Source organism: Dermochelys coriacea, chromosome 3 (assembly GCF_009764565.3).
Source record: "Dermochelys coriacea isolate rDerCor1 chromosome 3, rDerCor1.pri.v4, whole genome shotgun sequence".
NCBI lineage: Eukaryota > Metazoa > Chordata > Testudines > Dermochelyidae > Dermochelys > Dermochelys coriacea.
In genome coordinates, this window is record NC_050070.1 from 16,180,721 (window position 1) to 16,198,745 (window position 18,025).

Consider the following 18,025-nt stretch of genomic DNA (forward strand, 5'->3'; position numbering starts at 1 on the left):
CTTGAAATTCTTTGATTTCTGAGGGCCAGATCCTCGCTGCTGTAAATAGTCATTGCTCCATTACTCTACACAAGCAGAAGGTCAAGCCCTGAATTTTAAAGCTGTGTACAATTTTGCCAATCAGTGGAGGGGGAAAACACCAGTGAAAACAAATAGCAAGAGATGTTTCTATTAATTATAACAATAATAAAAAGCCTTTTACTATTTAGGATGTTTTCTAGCCCATAGGGCAAGTATTACTTATTGAGGAGAAAAACCTCTAATCCTTAAACTTTAAAAGCATTCTTAATTTTTGTGCCATAGACAATGCACAGGATTATTATTATGGCCTCTGATTTACACTGGAGGGACTTTCTCATTCCCAGCATGTGATTCTTTGTTATTGTTCTATCTAGTTCTGCTCCTACAAATCTTTGAGCCACATTTCTCTTCATTCATTCATAAGTACCTTAGCAAGATTCTTTTTTTCTCTAAGGATGTTATAGCAAGCTGATTGGGGAAGAACCAAGGGAACTGGATGCTCTAGAAAATGATAGTTTCATGTGGCAGCACCACCACATCAGAAAGAGAGAGAGAGAGAGAGAGAGAGAACAAATACTGAAACATGCAGAGCTATTAGCCTAAGAAGTCAGAAAGGGGAGGAGAGAGTGATCATTCTTATAAACATCCTCCCTTCGAATTCTAAAACTTGGAACACTTAAGCAACAAAGAACATGCTGTGGATTTATGCTTGCTGAAAGATTGCTTTGATCCAGACATTGACATAAAGGGGAATATTGGCTCTTTGAAGGGAATGCACTATACAGAGCTCAAGAACAAGGTATTGTTGTCTTCTGTTATAACTCTTATTAAGAAGAAAATTGAATAATAAAAGTGTATGTGTGTGTATGCAATGTGTGTAATGTGTGCATATATACTGTCAGATATTTACTCTGTGTGTATGTAGGTCTACTCTTCATCCACCTTTCATTTATGCATGTATATCCTTCTTTTAGGGCCAGATCTGGATGACCTTTGCTCATATTGAGTAATTCTTTACTAGACAAGAAGTCCCATCAATTTCCATGGGACATCCCACAAAATAAGGTACTACCTAGCATGAGTGAGGGTGCCAGAATCTGGCCCTTAGAAAGGTAACTAATAAATTCAAAGCTGTGGTTCTAAATGAAAGTTTTGATATATAGCAATTATGTTGGTTTCTCTTTCCCCCTTTAGCTGGTAGCATGTCTCCTATGTCTGTGTGAAATGAGTGGGCAATCCCTTCACTGGGCAACATTAGAAATGTAAAATATTGATTGACGGTTTTCAAAGTAAGAAATAGTGAATGTGTCACAACAGCAGAAAAGCTGGAGCTCGCTAGAGTACACTTCATGGGCTTGCTGAAGGATTTTGTTCTGAGGATCTAGAAGATATAAAAAATCCCTTCCTCTAAGCTTTCTATTAGGTTTGACATAATATGTCTTATATGTAGATTGATACACCTGGGGCAGATCCTGAGCTGGCATAAAATGTCATTGCTCTATTGACTTCAGTTGAGTGATAGTTTACACCAGCTGAAAATCTGGTCCTTTGTATATAGGAAGTGTAAAAAAAAAAAAAAAAAAAAAAAAAAAAAAAAAAAAAAACTTGACTGTTTAATCTTTATTGTAATTTTTAAAACCCCATTTTAAATCAAGAATGAACACCAAAGTGCTTGTTAGGAGTGGTATATTAGGACAATAATACTAATGTTTATGGACAGCTTGAATGCAATGAGCCTGTGTTTTTGTTTTTCTGGAGTACGCATTTTCATGTACACACATTGTGCAAATTTGGAGGGTTGAAACAGTTGCTGTTTCAGTGGCCGGCAGGGAGAGAGACAATTTTAACATATACTATATCCTGTAACTGGGGGAGTGAGTTCTTCAGTGGGGAGAGCAGAGAAATGGGTATCAGTATTCTTGGGTTACAGTCCCAGCCATTGACTCATTGTAGTGCAAGTAACTACACTGCTCAGTAATTAACTTTACACATTGTAAAATATTTATGTGAACATGTAACTCCACAGGGCTTTTGAAAGACTTGATTCTTCTGTGTGAGAAGTGAATACATGTGACCTTATAGGCTGGTCAACACTTCCCTCACTTTGTCAACTGTAACTCTCTCTTGGTAATTATATACAGTACAATTATGTAGACAAGGCACTCTGCATATTGTTCCATTCTCCCATTGAAGGTGGAGTAGGCCCATTAATAGGAGACCTCTACCTGAAAGAGTTCTAGGGTGTTTGGCGTAACAATCCTAAATAATAAAAGGCCTGTTAAATTAAATAATTACAGACAATATATATATATATTTTTGGGGACTTGAATTTCTTTTCAGTTTTATTGATTTTTGTTTTGCTTTGTTTTTGTGCAGGGAGATTTTTGTGTTTGTATTTTTCTCCTGCATTCTCCTATAGGAAATTACAACACACAATATCATTGCAATAACTCAGTGTTGTTCTGTGAAAATTGTGCACATTGTTGCTTTGCTGTTGCTCTGTCTTTGGTCTGATTTCTGGGGTTTCTGAAGTTGGAGCTATGATCTTTGTGGGCATTTCTGTTCCCAAATACTTGCCTTCCCATCTGGACAGCCTTCACTGTTTGTTGATTCGTACTACTGTTGTTGAGACATCAGTCATCACTTGATTGCTATTGCTTTGAATTTTCCTAATTTTTGATCACTGTAGTTGATTTAGGCTCAGTTCTGCAAGCACTCAGTGTAGTGGTTACTACCATGAATAGCCCTATTGAAGTACTGGGACTATCCACAATAGCAAACCAACAGTAATATTTGCAGCTTTTATTACTTTGCGAAGCAGACTGTTGCTTTATTGAAATCATGTTGCTGTTATTGAAGCACTAGTATTTCCAGAACAGAAGCATCCACTGTTGAGATATTATCTCGTGTTAGTCAGAGTCTGACTTGTGGGGGACAAACATTCTTGCCACATCTTTTATTTTTATTTATATTTTTATTAATTTTTTCAAATATAACAAATATACCAAAGCCACATCTCATAGTCTGGTATCACACTGCAAAGTATATTTTTTGGTGTTCTTTGCTGAGCCATAGAGATGGACCCCAAAGATGTTATAAGTTCAGATGGTTCTGAACATTATCATGCCTCCCTCACCGGGAGATGGTGAGGATTAACTAATTAATATGTTTTCTGGTTTAGCTTCCCAAATGTGGTTATTACTTGGACTATCAGAGAAATGTGTGATTAAGGATGTATATCTCTAGTAGAAACCAGCTACCAGCTTAGAGAAAGCGCTGCTAATTGGACAAAATGACTGAATGAAGAGAAGCAGGTGGTTAAGGGATATGGCACTGATGGTCATGACACGTGTTGGACTCCTTTACAATTCCATTGTGGATTTAACAGTCAGGACAGGGAGGCATAGAAGGATGCAGACGATGCTGGTGTACCATCACAAGCACATTGTCTTGTGAACTACTAGAGACTTGCAAATCTTGACCAAAGCAAAGGTTGCTTCATCCAAATGAACAGGGAAAGAAATCACTGGAGCGCAGGAATCACAAACGGAAGTCCCCCGAGGCTGTTGGGGTTTGAACTTGCAAGGGCTGAACATTCCGTAAAGTACGGACTGCCCATAACTTCCATTGAAGCCAGCTGGGAGCCGATGGTGTTCAGCATTTGGCAGGCAGGAGCCCTACATGCGGCATAGATTCCCTTTCTTAATGATTTTATAATGGTTGTAAAACACAAGTGTGAGGGAGCTTATCAATTATCTGCATCTTTATCAAGCCACAAAAGCCTGGAATTTGGCACTGGAACAACTGAGGAGAGAACAGCTGGGATTTGCAAGGGATATTTTTAGTTGGGATCTCTCTGGCTTGAGCATCCTAAATGTCCAAGATGAAAGCGGGAGTTGCTTATCACTTGATAATGAATGTATGATTGTTTTAAATCTTTCCTTTAAGTTTCAGTTCCCTATATGAAGCAAAATGTTTGCAATGACTCTATGTTGTACAATTATTCTTAGATCTAATTGTGGAGACTAACTTAGGAGATACTTGGAAATGTTTGTTATTACCTTCTTCCTTGGTTACCCATCAAATGGGGTATGCGCCATGAGTCCTCTTCCTCCAAAGTGCTCTTTTCAATGCCATATCCTCTGTCACACCACATGCTAACATGTCTTAATTTATGACATTCCATCTCTTCTTCTTGGGGCGGCCTCCCTGTCTTTTTCCTTCAGTCATGATCTCTTGGACTGTCTTACCCACATCATTGCCAGAACTGTGCTTTACATGACCAAACTAGCTGAGCCTGCACTCTTTCGTTTTTTCATTTATGGATGTTACTTTGAGCAAGTATCAAACATACACAGTCCTTATGTGGCCTTTCTTGCTTACACCACTCCTCCCTCTCAACAGTCACATTTCTGTGGAAGACATAATTTTGCTCATGTTTTTTCTTTGTTGCCCAACGCTCAGCACCATACATTAAAACTGGACAGACCACTGTTTTATAGACTTTCCCATTTAATTTTACTGTTATCTTCCTATCACACACTAAACCACTTATCTTTCTCCATCTGAGCCAAGCATTTTTTATCCTTTGTTGTTACCATGTCAAGTAATTTTATTACAAATTATTTTATTTGGGCCTGATCCTGTGCCAGTTTAAACTGATGGAGAGGTTTGCATTGACTACATTGGGCATTACGTCCACTACAAATATACGAAGTGATCTAGTCCAAACATCAGAAATGCCTCCCTTTACCAAAAAGCAGAACAGGGGTACAGCATTAGATAATTGGGGCTATTGATTAAATCTGTGGAAACCCTATGATGATGTATTTAATAAGTGACCATGTAAAAGAAAATTGGGGCAAAATACATAAATATAATAATTTTAAAAAAAATTGAAAAAAGAAATCCAGTATAAACTGCCAATGAAATAAATTATTTTAACCTAATTCATTGTTGTTTTATAATATAGCCTTTGATTCAGCAAGATGTGTGTAACTTTAAGCATGTGTTCCCCAAGGTACAATCTGGACTGTTAAACAGCTGTCTCTCCTAGTTCTCCCATGAAGGGAGCCTCTTATACTGCTTTACTATGAGATCAGCCACTCCTGGCCAGACAACCCAGTCTTCAGCATGTAACTAGCTCCCAGTTGCACAGTATTGAGTGCTACTAGCTAGCTACTCATAGATTAAATTGAAGAATAACACCAGCACGTTCTCTAGTCCCAGACTTCCCCCTAGAAATGTGCATCTCATACTGCCCAGTCCAATCATTGCGTGGTACAAGCTCATATAAAGTCCATCATTTCTTTAAAGGAAAATGGTAATGCACCAGCCTTGTTGTCCCAAATGGAGTTTCCCACACATTTTAATTCAAACACACTGGGTAAGATAAAACAGTAAACCAAGTTTATTAACTACAGAAAGATATATTATAAATCATGAGGCATAAAAGTCAGAACTGGTTACAAAGTGAATAAAAATGAAAAAATGCAATCTAATGTCTAAACTTAGCAAGCTAAATAAACGTAAAAGCAAAATGTTTGTCTCACCATAAACTGTAGTACATTTCACAAGCTGGCTCTCCTTTCAGGCTGGGACCCTTCCCTCTTAGGTCAGAGTCATTCAGGTATTCCTTGATGTCTTCAGTACAGAGATGGGAGGAGGAGGAGAGGTCAAGTGGAGGCCACTGTCTCACATTTTATACTGCCCTCCTCTTTTTGAGGATTACCCCCAGTTGGGGTGAAGATGACAAGCTGTCTGTTGAGGACGTGAGATTTGCACTGCCCCCACTGCTGGACAATGTGTGCTTATGTAACCTACACACCTCCTGGGTGTGGTGTTCTGTCCCCTCTAGTGGCACGGAGACCACTTAGAGAGAGAGATAAAATGAATCTGCTCTACAGCCCTAGCTAACAGCCAGTTCCCTTTTAGCTCATGTGATAGAGGCTCATGCACTAAGGTTCAGAGGTCTTCGGTTTGATCCTGCCCGCCGACAACCGGGGTCTGTCGGTGTTACCCTTAGGCAGTTGATGATTCTTTAACTGGCTGGGACCAGTATGCCTTTCTCTCTGAAAAACTGGTTTGTGGGTATTACCCAGAATTATAGCAAGTTTCAGTAAGATTCATACAGTAGAATCTTATAACTTCATACATAGTGTCGCTACACATATCTCAACAGGACAATAATGGTCAGCAGATTATGAGTTTTCAAGTGATACCTCACAAGGCACACTTTGTACAAAATTTATCATAGTCTTGTAAAAGTGATGAACAAAACTGTCACAGTAGTCTCATTGTCTTCAAGTCACATGCTTTGTCCCTTGCTGAATCAGGACAATAACAATAATTTCCAGTTGGCTGAGTTTCTCAAGGTAAAGCATACTGAAACTTTGTTAAAAAAAACCCCTAAATTGGAAGAGAAGAAACATAGAGACAGTCTTTAGGGCATCCCATACTGGGGAAACTTTTTACTATATATTATAACAAGAGAAGGGTGTCCAGGTTGCTGCACTGTCTAGATATTTTTCTTGTGGATTCAACAGGCCAGACAGTGAATTCCATTTACTTCGGTAGTGACAACAGTAGAGCATTTAAGACATTGTTAATTTAACTGATCCCTGACTTTGAAAGGTTTCATTTTAATTCCACATTGGACATGAAAAAATTTTGAAACCTCAAAATGTTCATGAAATGGAAATGTTTTCTGCCCAGCCCTACGTATTACATCCTTTTAGATCCCAACCCTATGAAGTCTCATTGAATTCAATGGAACTACTTGGATGAGTAAAGTTATACATGTGCTATATCTCTTTGTGGGCTTGGGACCTTTGTTAGTGAATTGTTACCCAAACTTTGTTCACATTGTTAATGTCCTATGAACTGTGGCTTCCAATGTGATTTTGCAGCAGACTCTTTTACTTGTAAAATTGAAGCTGATCTAGTTCAAGTCCTATGATATTTTTCATCTTTTGCAAAGTAGCAAACTGATCTTTATCAAATAGTTGTAGCCTTGTTCTTCTAATCTTTGAGGTTTTCCATGAAAGTAGCAAATCTTGATGCAAACAGTTAGAGCAACCATTGCAAAGTGTTGTTCCTCTGTTGTCTTTTTCTTCGGTTTCTCTTTATCATCTGGAAGATACTGCCAATTTTTGATAGTTTTTGTGACTCTCCATTTGGGCATAGGTCTCAAGCTATTAAGGCCCAAATGATGGACTCAATGTGTGATGCTAACAAAGCCCCCAAATGAAGGACTTTAAATCCCATTTAAAATGCTATGAGCATAACACACTTTTTCTATAACCTTAGTTTCACAATTCTATATTTCTGATGAAAACAAGAAAAGGAGAACTTGTGGCACCTTAGAGACTGACAAATTTATTTGAGCATAAGCTTTCGTGAGCTACAGCTCACTTCAGTGTAGGGATTACCAAGTTTGTGTGGAGCAAAGGTAACTTTAGGACTAAAATGAATGATGTCCCTCAAAATGAGGAATTCTTCAGAAGCATGCATTTGGGTACAATTACGAGGGCTATTGTCAAAGATATTAGGGGGAGAGGCCAAGGAGCACATTTTAAACTTCGGACAAGATGAGACTCTTTTTTTCCTTCACTTTTAACATAATGGTCCAATTTAACTTTGGTCTTTTACCATTCCAGATGAAATTGATTACAATTGTATGGAGGTTTTAAAAAGAAATCTATTAGGTATTGTGATAAGGAGGAAAGTTTTTATTTTTTTGTTTTTAAAGACAATCACTGTTTGCCACTTCACCATTTTCATTACATTAATTCTTCCAAGCTGCTAATGAAGGAGGGAATATAGTACAAAAGGCCAACAGAGTGTTATATACCACTTTATTTTGTGAGCTTATCTGGAATTTATGAGCTGATGTAGTGGGGCCTTAACCCTGTGCTGGCCTTTTGTACTGGAGTGAATTTTACCCTCATGGATTAGACCATTTTTAAAATCCTCCATAACTTGCCCCAGTAAGATGTTTGTGGTATATATGTTCTTGATCTCAAGTCTTATACTTGGTATCTAGGTACTTAGGGCCTAACCCAAAGTCTATTGAAGTCAATCGAAAGATTTAAATCAGTGGGCTTCAGGTAAGGCTCATAAAGCCTTTTTTGGGTCACTTAGGGTGTATCTACACAGTACCTGGGAGGATGATTCCCAGCTTGGGTAGACATTCACATGGAAACTCTGCTCAAGCCAGTGCTTAAAAATAGCAGTGTGGCCACGGCAGCACAGGTTGTGGATGATGGATCAGGTTACTTGCCCGAATACAATCCCACCCAACCCCTGCATATGGACTTGGGCAACTAACACAAGTCGCCGCCCATGCTGCTATTTTTATGCTCGAGTTCGAGCAGACTTACTGCATTTATTTCTACCCAAGCTGGGACTCACTCTCCCACTTGCTGTGTAGAGGTACCCAAACGAAGGGCAGTGATTAATTGCTTTCTTTACCTTTTCCCAATCCTTACCGAGGATTTGTTTGTCTTTATTTTAAATCCAAAGATGTTTTGCCCCAATTCCTCAGAAAAAAAAATTTGAATTAAGCCTGCTTGGTACAGGAGCACATAGCATCTGTATGGAGAACAAAAGCAAAAAAAGGAACTTTGGCAAATTGATTACCCTGGATGCCTTTATTAAAATCCTAGTTCAGGAGAGTAATTATGTGCTTAACTTTCAGTATGTAATCAGACTTATTTATTTCAACAGGACTATGTATGTGCCTAAGTACCTTCCTGAATCAGGGCCTTAGGCCATGTCTACACTAGCAATTATGTCATAAAAACTTGTGTGTCTCAGGAATATGAAAAAAAAACAACCCGAGTGACATAAGTGTCGCCAGCATAAGTGCTCACGTGTGCAGTGCTGTGTTGATGCGAGAGCTTCTCCCGCTGACATAACTACCACCGCTCATTGAGGTTGTTTTATTATGTTGATGGGAGAGCTCTCTTCCGTCAGCATAGAGCAGCTACACAAGCAATCTTACAGGGGTGCAGCTGCGTTGGTACAGCTGTGTCTCTGTAAGTTCGTTAGTGTGGACATGCCCTTTGTCTTGGTGTTTGTACCAGGGGTTCAAGGGTAATATTAAATAAAATTGGTGAAAGTGGGCCTCCTGGCCTTCATCTCCCTTCCATCTTAAAATGTACAGATTTATCCCCATTCACAGTTATAACAGCCATAGGACCGGCATATATCCCCCTCATCCAATGTCAGAAGTGCAAGGGGCGGACCCTGTTTGTCAGCAGGGGAGTCCCCATGGCCCAGTACACCCCATCACACAATCATTTGTGCTCCCTGGGGGATCAAATAATTGGAACAATGTGGTCTCGGGACCTCTGGCGGGGTCGAACAAATATCTATCCGTGGCCCATTGGTAGCTCCTGGGTGGGGCAGAGCAAACAGTCTATAGCCCCGAGCTTCCTGGCTGGGGCAGGCAAACAGCAACTGGAGTTCTGACCCTAAGGGCAGGGGAGAACACAGTCAGTTTGTAGCCCAAGCAGTAGCCGCAGCTAGTGGCAAGGTGCTTCTCATGCATCTCCCTGGTTGGCAGTGACTTGGCGTCCCCGTCAATCTGTGTGGCAGTCTGGTCACTCACAGCATAGTCCTGGTCTATGGTTTCCGCCCCTTGGGAGTCTCCGCCGTCTCCACAAGAGCTTGCAACACATGTCCTTCCTTCTCCTCAGCCAGACCAAACTGAGCTGGGCTGCCTCCTTTTATCTGTCCCTTCCACCTGGAGCATGCGCAGCAGGTTTGAGGGGCATGGCCTCCTGGGCCCACAGTGATTGGTCCATCCCCATTGGCTCAGAGTAGGGTGGGTACACCCCATCACAAGAATTTACCCTGAAATCCCATCACCACTGATTGGAACAAGTGACTACAATCACTCTAAAGCTTATATCTGTATTATCAGAGTCTTTTGATAGATCCCTTCTTCTCCTGTCTTATTTTGTGCCACAGCCTATCCTGCCATGTACTCACATGATGTTATTGTTATTAATATTACACCAGTGCCTGGGCACACTAAGCAAGATTGAGACCTCTTTCTGCTAAGCACTGCACAGACACAGAATAAGAGGTACTCTCTGACCTGAAGAGCTTGCAATCTAAATAGAAAAGCCAGGCCCAGATTTGGGAGGAAAAGATTATAACACACAAGCAGAGGGAGCAATGTGATGGTCAGGAAATGGCTTGTTAATGCACTTGTCATTGTAAATTTTGCTTCTAGGTCTCGGGGCTCCGGTGGAGGGGAGAAGGGGAACATTAGGTGTCTCAGATCCTTATTCTCCCCTCCCCCCGCCATTCTGTGTTCTTCCTGATGAAAGCTGCCTGGGTAGCTTTACTCACATGGGGTGAGAAGGCTTCATGCTGACTTTTTGCCAAAGGATGAATTTAATGCATGACTAGTCCCACTGACATCAATGGGGCTACTCACATGAATAAAGCAGCTCATGTGCTTAAGTGATTGCATCATACATTAAAAGAAAAGGAGTACTTGTGGCACCTTAGAGACTAACAAATTTATTTGAGCATAAACTTTCGTGAGCTACAGCTCACTTCATCGGTGAAAGCTTATGCTCAAATAAATTTGTTAGTTTCTAAGGTGCCACAAGTACTCCTTTTCTTTTTGCAAATACAGACTAACACGGCTGCTACTCTGAAACCTGCATCATACATTGTGGCTGGAACTCAACCATTTTTACAGAGTTTTCAACAACATTGTACAGAACTGGAATGAAGGAGGCATGAAATTCTGTGGGCATTATTTTAATTGTGTTAATATCCACTGATATGACATTCAAATCTTGGCTTTGCACATCAGTTATAGTAGTAAATTGTAACGTAGTCAAAGTTTGTTTTGTTTTGTTTTGTTTTGTTTTTCCTTTTCAAGTTACCATATATAGGGATTGGAGAACCAGACAGAGGTTGGCAGATGGAAATACATAATTTTATAGTAGCATCATGGTTCTTTGATGAAATAGCAAAGACTCGTTGTACCAGGCTCGTCATTCCTTTGCTATGCATTGCAATATTCAAAAACCAGTCGGAGAACACTTCAATCTCTCTAGTCACTCGATTACAGACCTAAGAGTGGCTATTCTTCAACAAAAAAACTTCAAAAACAGACTCCAATGAGAGACTGCTGAATTGGAATTCATTTGCAAACTGGATTTAGGCTTGAATAGAGACTGGGAGTGGATGGGTCATTACACAAAATAAAACTATTTCCCCATGTTTATTCCACCTCCCCCCCCCCCTCCACTGTTCCTCAGATGTTCTTGTCAACTGCTGGAAATGGCCTACCTTGATTATCACTACAAAAGGTTTTCTCCCCCCACACTCTCCTGCTGGCAATAGCTCATCTTAAGTGATCACTCTCCTTACAGTGTGTATGGTAACACGCATTGTTTCATGTTCTCTGTGTATATAAATCTCCCCACTGTATTTTCCACTGAATGCATCTGATGAAGTGAGCTGTAGCTCACGAAAGCTTATGCTCAAATAAATTTGTTAGTCTCTAAGGTGCCACAAGTACGCCTTTTCTTTTTGCGAATACAGACTAATATGGCTGCTATTCTGAAACCTGAATATTGTCCTTAGTTTCTTTAAAACAAAATTTGGAATATCAGCGTTTGAGGCACAGATATTAAAAGAAATTGAAAAATTCTTACCCTGGCCTTGTATTAATACCATAAAACCATCTTCAGTCTTTATTGTTATCTTCCAGCATTGAAGGAGAAATATTTGTTTACTAGGGTTACAACTCCTATTGATTTTGAATGACAAGAGAAACAGTAAATTCACTAATCTGTTCTGCTTTAGGTTTCTAGTGTTCTTGAATCAATTCTATATTAGGGTTCCTTTTTGGATGTAAGAAAAGGCATGCTTTCTTATTTTAGGATAATTTAGGCCTTTTGTAATATGAGGCTGCATTCATTTCTCCACCAGTCAACAAGATAAACTTTTAAAGAAATAGCCCATTTTTAAAAGTCAATAATACCATGGTTTTGGTACAAACTAGGAAAGAGAAAATCCATTGAAATGAGATAAATCTACATTTTTTGTATAAAAAGATAAGGTTGGATTTTCTCTTTCCTGGTTTGTACCAAAACCATGGGATTCCTGACATTTTCTTAAATCTATAAGGGCTGAATTTCCACCTTGCAATCCAGCCAAAGCAGGGCAGAGCATGTAGCTCTGCAGTCCGAAGAGCAGGGCAGGAAGCTGACAGTGACTCCAAGAGTCACAATCTATTCCATGCTTCCCCCTTGCTTCAAGCAGGGAGTAGCAGCCTGGTGGTGACTGCGCTCCCCCAAACCCTGTGCCAGTTCGGCTGGTATTGGAAGACTGTGCTATTTGCTCCCCTACACATTTACATAGCTAGGCTCATGACTGAGTGCAAAGAGAATCCACCTGACTCACACTAATAACAGTGAAAAAATTGTAAGAAATGGTGCAGCCTGGGCCTTCACCACTGTTCTGTTTTTTGGGAAACTTCCATAAAATGAAAAATTTCATAGGGTCATAATGACCATACTGGGAGCAATGATTCATCTAGCCCAGTATCCTGACTTCCCACAGTGGCCGGTGCCAGATCTTCAGAGGGAAAGAATAGAACAGGGCAATTATCAAATGATCCAGTCCCTGTTGTCCAGTCCCAGCTTCTAGCAGTCATAGGATTAGGGACACCCAGAGCATGGGGTTGTATCCCTGACCATCTTGGCTAATAGTCATGGATTGACCTATCCTCCATGACTTATCCAATTCTTTTTTGAACCCAGTTAATTTTGAGGTTTCAACATTTGGTTACAGAGTTTTTGAAATTTTTCATGAAAAAACAGACAGTGAGCGAGGACCAGCGTATAAAGTCAGTCTCTCTTTCTTCTCAGTGAATATTTATTTACATAAGATGGAACAGCTTGAACACAAGTGAGTGAGAGCCCCAACCCGGCAGTAGTCTGATGTTTAGGTAACTCACATGGGATGTGGGAGACCCAGGTTCAAGTTTCTTCACTGAATCAGGTGGAGGAGACACTTGAGCCTGGGTTTCTCACATCTCAGATGAGTATTGTAGCCATGAGGTGGGTCTTGTCCCCTCTCTTTGGTTTTCATCAGAAACTCCATTCTGAATCTGAGATCTGCTTTACAAAACTTATGTCAAAACGGATACATTTCTTCCAAAAGTTTACGTTTTGACAATCGGTATCATCTGATGAATAAATATTTTGTTAAAAAAAAAGTCTATATCTCACTGAACTCAGTAAGATCTGGTCTTTCAGTTTTTATAGTAATTTATATAGAATCCTGTTGGTGTAACCTCTTTTAAATCCTACAGGCATGTTCCAGAAGGATTAAAAATACATTTGCAGAGTTGTAAAACTTTTATTTTCATAAATCTTACAAAAAAAGTCACTGAAAAATTTATCATTAGAAAAATGGTGAATAAATCCTTCTGCTATACTTATTTTATAAATTATTCCCACCAGCATTCTGTATTGCTATTGTTGTTATGTGTACTGTGGTAGCACCTTTGAGTTTGAGTCATGGACCAAGATCCCCTTGTGCTATGCCCTGTACAAACACAGAACAAAAAGATGGCCCTTGTCCCAACTGGCTTAACATTCTAAGTATAAGACAAGAGACCAACAGATGGATAGAGCCAGATGGGAGAGCACAGAGAAACAATGAGACAGTATTAGCATGACAGGCAATGATCTTGGTACACCTGAAGCCTAACCCTTGTCAAGTTTTTTGTAGGCATCATGGCAAAGGCGAGTTTTAGAAAGGGATTTGAAGGAGGGCAATGATGTGGTTTTATGGATGTTTATGGAGAGCTCCTCTCAAACGTGAGGGGCAACAGGAGAAAGCACAAAGGTGCTTTTTTGAAAATTTAATAAGGATCATTTATATAATGTGGATTTGTAACATTTACTTCCAATTCAAGGAAAATAATAATGAATGAGGAAATGTTGAAAGAATTGGGCATGCTTAGTCTAGAGAAGAGAAGGCGCTGTGTGTGTGTGGAGGGGGGGTTTATATAACAGCCTTCAAAAATGTAAAATGATGTTATGAAGAGGATGGTGATCAATGGTTCTCCATGTCCACTGAAGATAGAACAAGTAGTAATTGCCTTAATTTGAAACAAGGAAGGTTTAGATTAGATATTAGGAAACACTTTTGAACTATAAGAATGGGGACATACTGAAATAAGTTACCAAGGGAGGTTGTGGAATTCCAGTCACTGGAGATTTTTATGAACAGGTTAGAAGAACACCTCTCAGAGATGGTCTATGTATAGAAATCCTGCCTCAGCATGGATTTGTGAAGTCCTTTTGAGCCCTACTCTGTAATTCATAGTGCAATAGCATTAGGATCCATTGTGCTAAGCTCTGTACAAACTTATAATCATAGAATATCAGGGTTGGAAGGGACCTCAGGAGGTCATCTAGTCCAACCCCCTGCTCAAAGCAGGACCAATCCCCAGTTTTTGCCCTAGAACTCTAAATGGCCCCCTCAAGGATTGAACTCACAACCCTGGGTTTAGCTAGGCCAATGCTCAAACCACTGAGCTATCCCTCCCCCCCATTTATAAATCTATAATATAATTTATATATCTAGAATAATTTTCTATAATAAATGATAGTGCCCCAAAGAGCTTAGAATCTAAAAGGCAAGATGTAACAGGTGGATGGGACAAACAAATGGGCTTGGAAGGGGTGGAAAGGTAAAATAATAAATATAAAAAGCTGAGCATAAGTCTTAGTTGTTTCATCACAGTTTTACACCTAGCTATCCGTTGTCAAGTCACATAAATTTAACTCTCCCCAAAATTAGAGCTCTTAATAGAAGTTCACATTTTAAAACAGGATTCTACTTGGAATTGTTAAGAAATAAAATTAATAACTATTTTAATATCTGTTTTTCCAGCAGCTGCAGAAATTGTTTTCCAGCAGTGGCAGTCCAAAATATACATGAAAACAATAGAAAATGTTTTCCTCCATCCTGGCCAAAGAGTTCAAAATGCTTAACTGGAGGACAATTGTTAGTTTTCTGAAGATGATTTTGCCTTTTTTCCAGAAGCTATAGACAAAACTCAAAACCCTTCTCTCTTTGCGAAAGGGGACACAAAAAGTGTTAGTTAGTGATAGGTGCTAACTTGATAAGGCTCAGTTTTAACTGTATTAATTTGCTGCAAGTTACATTTAATGCAAATATATCTTTGCTCTCATCTGCTATTGGGGGAGTCTAAAAATTAATCCAGGTCTCTCTCTCTCAATAAAGTACAGGAAACCTGCAGCTTTCTTCTGGTGACAATTTAAGAACCAGATTTACTGAAGTGGGCCTCTTGGTGGAGTAGAATGTGGGCTGCAGATTTGAAATATAACAGTGTGATTTACAAATCTAGACAATATTCTCCTTTGTGCCATGTAGAGAACTGCTGTTGATGCCGATGGAGTTTTGCAAGTAGAACAAGAGGAGAATATGCCCCTACGTATGCTGATATTATGTATTTAGGTTGCAACCAAAATGTGCTGGAAGATTCCAAACACGGAGGAAATTATTTCCCCACTCACATAAATTCAGCTACTCTTAAGGTTAAAATATAGCAGATGTTTAAAAGTGTAAAGCACAACAGACATAGGAGAGAATGTAAAGAAGGGTTCAGTTTCAAACTGGAATGGGAGGGGGGATTTTGAAAGGCAGAATGTAATTGCGCAGATTAGAATTAATTTAACCAGAATTCCAGGGCTAACACTCCTATTCTGAGGAAAGTTGTGTCTTGTGACTAAGGCATTGGACTGGGACTTGGATGGCTGGGGTGCTGCAGACTTGCTCTGTGATTTGGGGCAAATTGTGTAATCTCACTGTGCCTCGTTCCCCCATGTAAAATGGGGATCATAGGAATTCCTTTCTCTGCAGACTCTCCTGTAGAGCACTTAGCACCATGATACCCTGACCTTGGTTGGGGCCTTTAGGGCTACCATAATTCAAATAATAGTAATAGTTTCCACATGTGAGCATGGCCTTGAGTTTTTATATTTTATATTAATATATTCATAGATTTAAGACCAGAAAGGGATCACTGTAATCATCTAGTCTGACCTCCTGTGTAACACAGGCCATAGGACTTCCCCAAAAATCATTGCTAGAGAATATCTTTTAGAAAAACATCCCATCTTGATTTAAAAATGGACAATAATGGGGAATCCACAACAACCCTTGGTAAATTGCTCCAGTGGTTAATAACTTTCACCATTAAAAATGTTTCTGGTCTGAATTTGCCCAGCTTCACCTTTCAGCCACTGGATTATGTTATACATCTTTCTCTGCTAGACTGAAGAGCTCATGTAGATACTTATAGATTGTAATCAAGTCACCCCTTAATCTTCTCTTTGTCAAACTAAATAGATTGAGTTCCTTCAGTCTATAACTCTGAGACGTGTTTTCTAATCCTTTAATTATTCTTGAGGCTCTTCTCTGAATCCTCTATAATTTGTTAACATGCTTCTTGAATTGTAAAAAAGAAAAGGAGTACTTGTGGCACCTTAGAGACTAACAAATTTATTTGAGCATAAGCTTTCATGAGCTACAGCTCACTTAATTGTGTACACCAGAACTGAATACAGAATTCCCAACAGTGGTCGCACCAGTGCCAAACACAGAGGTAAAATAATCTCTCTACTCATACTTGAAATTCCCGTCTATACATACTAGAGTCACATTAGCTCTTTTGACCACAGCATCACATGGGAGCTCATGTTCAGCTGACTATTCACCATGACCCCCAAATCTTATTCGGTCACTGCTTCCCAGGACAGAGTCCCTTATCCTGTAAGTATGGCCCATATTCTTTGTTCCTAGATGTATCCATGTATGTTTAATCATAGAATTAGAGAATATCAGGGTTGGAAGGGACCTCAGGAGGTCATCTAGTCCAATCCCCTGCTCAAAGCAGGACCAATCCCCAATTAAATCATCCCAGCCAGGGCTTTGTCAAGCCTGACCTTAAAAACCTCTAAGAAAGGAGTTTCCACCACTTCCTAGGTAATCCATTCCAATGCTTCGCCACCCTCTTCGTGAAAAGGTTTTTCCTAACATCCAACCTAAATCTCCCCCACTGCAACTTGAGACCATTACTCCTTGTTCTGTCATTTGCTACCACTGAGAACTGTCTAGATCCATCCTCTTTGGAACCCCCTTTCAGGTAGTTGAAAGCAACTATCAAATCCCCTGTCATTCTTCTCTTCGGCAGACTAAACAATCCCAATTCCCTCAGCCTCGCCTCATAAGTCATAAGCCCCCAATCATTTTTGTTGCCCTCTGCTGGACTCTTTCCAATTTTTCCACTTTCTTCTTGTAGTGTGGGGCCCAAAACTGGAAAAGGTACTCCAGATGAGGCCTCACCAATGTCAAATAGAGGGGAATGATCACGTCCCTCAATCTGCTGGCAATGTCCCTACTTATACAGCCCAAAATTACGTTAGCCTTCTTGGCAACAAGGGCACACTGTTGACTCATATCCAGCTTCTCATCCACTGTAACCCCTAGGTCCTTTTCTGTAGAACTGCTGCCTAGCCATTCGGTCCCTAGTCTGTAGCAGTGCATGGGATTCTTCCATCCTAAGTGCAGGACTCTGCACGTGTCCTTGTTGAACCTCATCAGATTTCTTTTGGCCCAATCCTCTAATTTGTCTAGGGCCCTCTGTATCCTATCCCTACCCTCCAGCCTATCTACCACTCCTCCCAGTTTAGTGTCATCTGCAAACTTGCTGAGGGTGGAATCCATGCCATCCTCCAGATCATTAATGAAGGTATTGAACAAAACTGGCCCCAGGACCAACTCTTGGGGCACTCTGCTTGATACCGGCTGCCAAGTAGGCATGGAGGCTTTGATCACTACCTGTTGAGCCCGATGATCTAGCCAGCTTTCTATCCACCTTATAGTCCATTCATCCAGGACATACTTCTTTAACTTGCTGGCAAGAATA

General features: G+C 40.0%; 1 protein-coding gene across 1 annotated transcript in view; it reads left to right on the plus strand.

The window, feature by feature from the left end:
• The first annotated feature begins 384 nt into the window (after positions 1-384).
• OPN5 (opsin 5) overlaps positions 385-18,025 on the plus strand; it is a 72,453-nt gene continuing 54,812 nt past the window's right edge. The window contains exon 1 of the mRNA XM_038396815.2: positions 385-820. The gene's annotated coding sequence lies outside the window, so the exon portion shown is untranslated. The remainder of the gene's footprint in view (positions 821-18,025) is intronic.